The sequence below is a fragment of the Bombyx mori genome, chromosome 8 (assembly GCF_030269925.1).
Source record: "Bombyx mori chromosome 8, ASM3026992v2".
NCBI classification, from domain to species: domain Eukaryota; kingdom Metazoa; phylum Arthropoda; class Insecta; order Lepidoptera; family Bombycidae; genus Bombyx; species Bombyx mori.
Window position 1 is genome coordinate 8098963 of NC_085114.1, and position 9438 is coordinate 8108400.

The following is a 9438-nucleotide window of genomic DNA, read 5'->3' on the forward strand; positions in this document are numbered from 1 at the left end:
TTGAAGGAGTGAGGAAGGGCATGTTTCATAAATGTGTTCTTGAATATAGCTTGTAAAGTGTTTCATAATTGTGTAAATTTTAAGACAAAGTGTTGGCATGTATGAATGAGTCTCAACCACTAACAGTTTGCTTTATAGAATTATTTCTGCTTTACATAGTATGTTTATTGACGAAACTTCTATACCCTATACTATAATAAAGGGTAAATTTCATTTTCATATTTAAAAAATGTATTATAAGAAATTGATATTGCCAATAAGCCTATGTGTAATAGGTACTAACCATCTCAGACTTAAAAAGATACTTTTAATTGCTTATAATAACTATATTATTGGACGAGCTGACGACCCACCTGGTGTGAAATAGTTACCGTAGTCCATAGACATCAACAACAATATAGTACATTGACTGCCCCAACCTTCAAACCGAAACGCATAACTGCGTCACTGCAAAAACAGACATGGTAGTGGTAACTAGTTGTGCGAGCTCAGAAGACGCCCTAGCATCAGTACTACTCTTGTGTTTAAAACAACTCTATAGTTTAAAACAATCACTTAACCTGTATGAAACTTAGATATAGAAATCGTTAAAGACTTTTTGGCGGGAACGCGAGGAGTGAAGTTGTGTGATTTTTGTTTTTATTTCGTCTATTTAGTGTTTCTTTAGGTTTAAATGTGTAATAACGTTGCTTTATTATCTGTTTAATATCTGTGAAAGTGCACAAATGTGGGAAAATAAAACAAAGCCGCTGGACGTAACTTCTCGGGATCCTCCAAAAAGTCCACTGAAAAAATCTAAGTAAATGACCACAATTTTACTAATATTATTTATTTTTTCATCCCATATCATCTTATTTCATTTCATTTCATCCCAGTTGATTAATGTCTCAAATTAATCATCTTCATTTCATTTCACTCCATATTATCATTTTTCATAAAAATAAGAATATTAATTAAAATAAGACATGACTTAAAGGTCTTAGTGACCAAGTCATAAAATCCCTTAAAAAAAAAAAGAAATCGTTAAAATCTACTTCGGACACAAAATATCAGATTACGGAACATACCGTCTACCGGCCATTGTATGTACGCACCAAGTCAGATTAAATTTACATAAATAGTCAAACACACAAGGCCCAAAGTAAACCATACTAAATTCGATGGTCCAAAAGTTGTATCTCGGCAAACATGGACATTCGGAGCGGCAAATGTGACCTGAATTAATATTTGACCAGCGTGTTTGCCTCTACAAGTTGTCCCTTCGTTTCGATTATGTATATATTTAAATTCAATACACTATAATTCGACATATTGAGTTATTATTGAAGTGAAAACTTATTTAGAATCGTTATGATTTCAAACCGGATGCAACGGAAAAAACGACAGGTAAGAGACACAAATACAAAAATGTGTAGGATGAAGCCAGCAAAGAATGAGACAGAAATATACATACTATTTAATACAGCGCCATCTGTGAGATTTTTTAATACTAACGTGTGTATGAAAGCTCTTGTAGTGAATTTTAATTTAGGATTATACGTGAAATTAAAATATCAATTCACAGAGGGCGCTACCTTACAATTATTTACTAATGACAAAATTTTACATATACTTAAGACGTTTAGGATAATTGTATTTTAATTTTGGAAGGTTCCACTTCTATCACGTGTGAATTGCACACATTTTGTATTTTTTTCAACAAATACGAAAACAACGAACTCTTACTAAACTCAATATGCATAAAGACAGTCAACTACACAAATTTGAAAACAAATAAATAAATAAAAATACAAATGTAATCACGTTTCTTTCACAAGTACATTCCAGACGTGCTTATCGTGGATATCTAAATTACATTGAATTAAATATACAGACGGCTAGACGTAGCTGTACATTGTCCCCGCACCTGGTACCATAAACTGTCGAACTTATTTAAAAACTAAACATCGATGTTCATTGAGGCATCCGAAGCTAGAGCTCGAGTGGGTGGGTGGCATTAAATATTTCATTTTAGACAAGTTTTTATTACAGCAGCCAAACGTGTACGCGATAAACGTAAAGAACGTGACTAGAGAACGCTGCTTAGATCGTTTAACTCTCGGGCTGCACCTTTACAAAGATACACCTATTAACAGAAGACGCACTTCCTTGAAAATTTCAAATTCTATATTCAATATCGGTGTAACATAATAATATATCGGTAGTTCCGATAAATTTTAACATTCTTACCGTTTGAAGATGATTATTTAAAATGAACGCTGTAGTTAAGCAACAGAAGACGCACTTCCTTGAAAAATTCAAATCCTATATTCAATATCGGTATAATATAATTGATCGGTAGTTCCGAGAAATTTTAAAATTCTTACCGTTTGAAGATGATTATTTAAAATTAACGCTGTAGTTAAGCAAGAGAAGACGTACTTCCTTGAAAATTTGAAATTCTATATTCAATATCGGTATAACATATATCGGTAGTTCCGATAAATTTTAACATTCTTACCGTTTGAAGATGATTATTTATAACTGTAAATAGACATGCTTTAACAAAAACCGACTTAAAATAGAAAAAAAAAGATATTCCAAAACAAATTAATCAATAATATATATAAAAATGAATTACTGTTCGTTAGTCTCGCTTAAACTCGAGAACGGCTGGATCGATTTGGCGAAAAGTAGAAAGTGGTAGATACAAACACTGAATTTGGAAATCTGTTCTATTAAATAGTTTTGTTCTATTTAATACAGACTCTAAAGTCATACATACTCTAAAACACTATGGGTATAAAGCGCACGAATTATGTAGAACTAGTTGAAATGAAATTTTTGTTCTTAAAAATAAAACTTGTATTTTATTTTATTTTATTTTAAACTTATTTAAATAAGTCAATGATCATCGTCTATAGAAAATACAGCTCATTAGTTTATTTAAGTTTTGTCATTTCTATTAAATTTATAACTTCGTCTCGACACCTATCGACCTCCTCGTGCTCTTCAAACTTTGTCTAATACACTTTGCTACGTACGTAATCCCATACGTTGCACGGTTAAACTATAATTAAGATTTTCTCTCTAAAAGAAAGATAAAATCTCAATTGTTACTAAATGTTGGACAACATTCGTTTTTCACTAAAACAAAAGATTGTCTATTGTATATACATATGTACATATAGTATTTCAATGCGCACTATGAATTTTATAAGAACACTATATATAGCCACAAAATATTTATCGGACTTTATTAAGAAACGTATTAACACGAATATATGAAGACTAGCTGAATTGGAGGAGAAAAATGCTTACTAACCCTGTTGTTTAGGAGAGTTTTTTTACATTTACTATCCCTTCACTGGAATATCCACATAAAATTTTATAATACTAAAAATCCGTGCGCAAGCTTTAAGTATACAACGGAGAGATTGACGACGTGTTGTTTTTTAAAATGTTGACGTCAGCGTTGACAACATCATTCTCTTTATTATTGTCATACGTCATTGTTGTATATGTCATTGCTTACATGCGCTAGACTTTAACAGTTAACCAACATTACCATTAAGGAAATAGTTAACTTTAACGTGTTGCGCCGATATAATGTATAATACAACAAATTCGACAATACGACAAATTAATTAGCCAAAACTTCCGCGCCAGCTTTGAAACAAACAGCCTTGAAAAAACCAAACAATAAAGCAAAACAAAGATGTTTTACCGACTTTCCAAAATTCACAATATTATTAATCAGAATGAATTATCAACCGAACTGAATAATTACATTTTTGTTCCATCAAGTAAACAAATTCATTAATGATGAGATTTGTTGCTAAATAATTCAATACTATGAAATATAAAACTTATTTTCTGTTGAAAATTATTTATGAAATTCGTAAGTATTATTTAATATTAATTATTATATTATTATTAAGGATTATTTTAAAATGAATCAACGTAAAATAAACATTAAACAATATACGGGCAATTTATATAACAAAACCAACAATGTAGACCTGTAAAAGTAATAAAACTGCGAATCCCATTACGTAGTTCATGGTTTAAGTGCTTCATACTGCCAACGACAGGTTTACAATCTAAATGAAACTGCTCTAAGAAACAGTTTTAGCATCGTGAAACTTGCAATGCCCTATATTACATCTGAACATAAGAAATATTGTTCTGTTGATAATATTAATTAGTACTAGTGGTCCCGCAGTAGTCGAAATTCGACTATAATTATTTGAAATTGTAAGTTTGTACACTATTATGTATATTATGTATATTAATCACAAAATTTGCCAAGACTACACTATAGAAAAATATTAATAAAGACAAACAATATTTAATCTATTCTCAATTTGTCCACAGACGTCAAGAACAAAAGTTTGACAATAAATAAATAGTATGCATGCGTGTGTGCGTCAAATACATGGAAGTGTGTGTAATGTTTTCTTTATTGACTTAATATATCTTTTATGGATTATTTAAAAAAAGTATTAGCATTGTGCACTCCTTCTCTATATTCTCTATAAGAGTGGGAAATTTCATACTCCTCCGTCCGCGCAATTTTCGTAAAAAGTTATACAAAGTTTTTCCTTCACTTATTAATATATAGATACAACTGTACCATTTTCTTCGTTTGCCTTAAAGAGTTGTAGACATTATTGACATTTATTTCATGAGGACGGACGTCCGCTACCACGATAACTGTAAAGTATCCGAAACGCCCGAAAAAATTATGATAAAAACTAATGAAAATAAAAAGGATCAAACCAATTTGCTGTCTACAAATCTTGCGGTCTTACGATCAATGTTACAATTATGTACATTATATGTAAAAATACTACCAGATACTGAAATACTTCTATTAAATCTCATTTCTTACAATTACATCTCTTACGGGCAAACACCCTCTTTAATTATCTCTACCATGCTACGTAAGCTTGAGTACATAACATTTTAAAAAAGCGATTACTGGTCCTTAAGCCTTATAGTTCCAAAGCCAAAAGGACCGTGCGATACATTAGAACTGCTAAAATTCTTTTAAACCGAATAAAACCTAATTCGTTAACAAATAAATAGTAAATGGCAAGTATTAATTATCCCGCCAGGTGAGACAGAAAAGCCTATTTTGGCATTGAAACGTGAAACTCAAACATTTGCAATATCGCATTGCGCTGACAGATGTTCCGCTTTCGACTGTTAGGGACTGTTGCTGACAGATAAAATTCTGTTAAATACATGTTTCATTATGGGATTTATTAACTTTTGTTCGTGCTGTTAAGTATTGTTTAACGAGGTCAACGAAATTATTTTGTCTTTTAACATCTCCAAACAATGTGTGTGATGTGAATTTATCATAACTAGAGGTCCCGCAGTAGTCGAAATTCGACTATAATTAATTAAAATTGGAAGTTTGTACACTATTATGATTGTATTTTATACTTCTATAATCTACACTATAAAAAATATTAACAAAGACAAACAATATTTAATCTATTCTCAATTTGACAACAGACGTCAAGAACAAAAGTTTGACAATAAATAGTATGCATGCGTGTGTGCGTCAAATACATTGTATGTAGTGTGTGTAATATTTTTTTTAATGATTTAATGTATCTTTTATGCATTATTTAAAAAATATATTAACATTGTGCACTTCTTGTCTCTATTCTCTATAAGTGTGGAAAATGTCATAGTCCTCCGTCCGCGCAATTTTCGTAAAAAGGGATACAAGGTTTTTGCTTCACTTATTAATATATAGAATATGTATATAAAAAAAATATCCAATGCTTCCAAGTTCTAAAACAACGCGCAAATTATTCAGACGTAGGGAGCATTAAGATGTCTGAGTTCAGGGTTTGGGACCCCAGCCAGGTTATTTACATATATTTAATTGAAACACGGTACAGTTACTGGACCGCTCCAAATATTGCGTGGATGTACAAGTAAGTTCATTTTAAGTTGATAATATACCTATACGTAACATCGTCCTACTTCTTAAGACATAAGTTCGAAATTCGTCTTGGATTATACGGAACTTCAAAGCAAAACGAATAACCACATCGTGACGGAAACATGCAGGATTCACAAGATATCGTCGTCGTCGATTCCTTTGTCGTATCGCTCTTGTCAGAGCGGTTTTTACTAATTTTTTTTACCTATGCTGATAGCCTTGAAAGGCTATTTCAGCTTCACCCTAACGTGTGTAGGTGAGCTTACGGGGCTCAAACCGGAGTTTTGCTAACACTGACCCTAACAAGAGCAGTGCTTCGCAGAATCTAACACCGGATCGAAAACGCGACCCACTGAGTAGATCCGGCGAGAAACTCAGTTGACTGTGTCTATGGGTTAATTCGCTCGTCGAGCCCTTCGTCGCAAGCGGTTGTGGTCGACATTCAGTATCATTGCTGTAAGGAGATGCTATGCGCTTCACGAGCAATCGAAACTCCTCCCGGTTTGTTGTAAGCCTGGTACACTTATGCAAACAGCCGTCAACTGCCGGCTTGACTTGGTCGGTCCATCTCCTGGGCAACTTTTCACGCGGTCTGGTGCGTTCTACTTTGCCCTGAACGACAAACAGCTCTATGTAGTAATTTCCTAACAGGAGATATTTCCAAAAATAATAGTATGCACCCATGCACGAACGTCGAAAGACGCTACTTAATGCCAAGTTCTTGAAGAATCATTTATTAGCTCTGTTTACAATTCTAAATGTTTCCCATTTTGTTTGGTTGACTTCTCTTGTGCTATCCCTTGTGGATAGAAGTATCTTTTAATTCTTTCCATTTCTTTTTGTTGACTGCTACGCACATTCAACTTTTTTTTTTTTTATTGCCCTTGTAGGCAGACGAGCATACGGCCCACCTGATGGTGAGTGGTTACCGTTGCCCATGGACTTCAGCAATGCCAGGGGCAGAGCCAAGCCGCTGCCTACCGCTAAAACTTTGTCTTGCTTTGTCCAAAATTGAACCGTCATGCTCTTCATTTCAAATTCATTTATTTACCTTTATCATCTCTAATGTCTCTCATCTCTAATAGCTTCCGCTGTTTTGTTGTTTGAGAAGTGAACACTTCTCATCGAACTTTCTACCTGGAGCTAACCGATTGCCAAAATCTGTAGACATCACAACGTGAGTGGCACCACCCGCCCACGTTGAGGTCGAATTCAGTTCACCGTGGAAGTTATTCGCGAATACAAGTTAAGTATACCTTTCCTTATAAAAATTGGTACCTGCCAACAGGATTTGAACACACGCATACTAAGGTATGCATACAGGCATACAAGCATACAGGCATACTCACAACACTAAATAGAAATGAACTGGGCGTCTTACTCTGCAGGTCACGATCAAATTTTCATCATCACATTCTTTTTCCCTAGACCGTGCTGAAAGAGCGTCAGTTATTTGTTTTGTTTTATTGCCTTTGTAGGCAGACGAGCATACGGCCCACCTGATATTAAGTGGTCACCGTCGCTCATAGTTGTCAGCAATGCCAGGGGCAGAGCCAAGCCGCTGCCTACCTCCATATATTTCTTGTAATCCCTTTTCTTTTCCATACTAATATGCTCCTTTCCATTTCATGTAGGTAGTACTTAAGCTTTCTAATTAAATTCTACCGATATTATAATTAACCACATTTTTAGAAAAACATAAATATGATTAATTTACCTCTTAAAAAACCGGCCAATCGAATAAAATCTACCACAGATCCCATTTTTCTGACGTAATAATTTTATATTCTGCGTGACAATATCAATGAGACTCAACTTCAAAGAGATGATAAATGTTTTAACTTTGTCTTTATTATAAATCCTTTAAAAGGTGCCATAAATTCTAACGCACAAGAAGCAGTCTAGACGAGGATTATCTTTTTTTTCATTCGACTGTAATTGAGCACGAACAAGCTAGTCTAATAAATGACAATTAAACAGTTTTACATTCAGATAAATAACATTTCTTACTGTTTCTTAAAACTCTAAAACGTAATCCTAATAAAAATCGTTAAAGGTTACGTTTAAAGGTTAGGTTTTATGTTTTGCTTTATGTTATTTAACCGCCTTTCAATGTAAACGATCATACGACTTACTGGATCGTGAGTGTTCACTAATGCTCATAGTATCAGTTGCGTATAGAATTAAAAGCCAAATTAGGATTCCCTGTGTTATGGGTACCAGAGATTGACATACATACTTATATAAGTTTAAGCATATTGGTAACAAACACCCAGACAAAGAGCCAACAAAGATGTTTTCCGGATGTGGGAATCGAAGGCGCTACAGTCAGCGATTACTGCACCACCGAGTCAGTCAGTTTAAATCGCATCTCTTTTAAAATTGCTGATAATCGTTTGATCTTATACTGAACTCTGTGCTTAGTGCGAGCCGCTTAACGTTCTCGATAGCGTAAAAGTTAACTCAAATCTGTAGAGTTGGAATGTTTGCCTACGTTTGCCGGTGGTAGAACCTCTTGTGTTACTGGTAGTAAGACCTCTTGTGAATCCGCACGGGTAGGTACCACTATCCTGCCTATTTCTGCCGTGAAGCAGTAATGCGTTTCGGTTTGAAGGGTGGGGGATCCGTTGTAACTATACCTGAGACCATAGAACTTACATCTCAAGGTGGGTGGTGCATTTAAGTTGTAGATGTTTATGGGCTCCAGTAACCACTTAACACCAGGTGGGCTGTGAGCTCGTCTACCCATCTAAGCAATTAAAAAAATACAAATGTGAGTAACTTTTACTCTATCGAGAAAGTTAAAAAACTCGCACTAAGCACACTGATATCTTAACTCGGTGGACCACCGCGATGGTCCTAATATTATTAGTAAGTATTAAGAACTGTATCTTGCAAATATCACTAGCGCGAAACATATTTGAACCGTATTTCTTCCATTCTATGATAGCTACTGCTACACTACATTTGGTGGCACATACAAGTACGAAGTCTCCTTGATCTATTCGTGGTCATGACAACTCCAGTGATATGTGAATCAAATATTATATGGAGCCAAAACAACCAGCTTATCTTTACTCAAAAAGCAGAAAATAAATCCACATAAAAAACATATAGTAAAAAAAGCTTATTTCGCGGGTACACAGTTATATAGGCAGGGACGTCATAGTCGATGCAGTCGATAAATCATGGTGACATTTCAGGGAGACGTCTGTATCGGTCGTTAGCAAGCGCGCCTGCCGATAACACGCAAAAACAGGAAAAGCCCTCGCTAAAAAGAAATAGTGAAACGTTGCAAACCAAAAAACTGGGTTTTTTAACGCGCTGGATGCAGGATGATATCAAGGGTTATAAAAAAATGATGTGTGGTGTCGTGGAGCACCGGATAGGAACGAAGTTCCTCATTATAAAAATATTAATTTTAAGTTCTATTCGAGGTATAAAGAAAATAGAACTGGAGGTTTCGCAACAATCCACGGTCATTCGGTAACGTG

General features: G+C 34.4%; 2 long non-coding RNA genes across 2 annotated transcripts; one reads left to right on the forward strand and one right to left on the reverse strand.

The window, feature by feature from the left end:
• Positions 1 to 813: 813 nt before the first annotated feature.
• On the reverse strand, positions 814 to 3442 carry LOC134199217 (uncharacterized). Its single transcript, XR_009973595.1, has 2 exons — positions 3305 to 3442; positions 814 to 1002 (listed from the first exon to the last, which is right to left on the reverse strand). It is a non-coding gene; the product is annotated as an uncharacterized LOC134199217 (long non-coding RNA).
• An 80-nt stretch (positions 3443 to 3522) lies between these two features.
• On the forward strand, positions 3523 to 4433 carry LOC134199318 (uncharacterized). The gene is made up of 2 exons (XR_009973757.1): positions 3523 to 3880; positions 4357 to 4433. It is a non-coding gene; the product is annotated as an uncharacterized LOC134199318 (long non-coding RNA).
• Positions 4434 to 9438: the final 5005 nt, after the last annotated feature.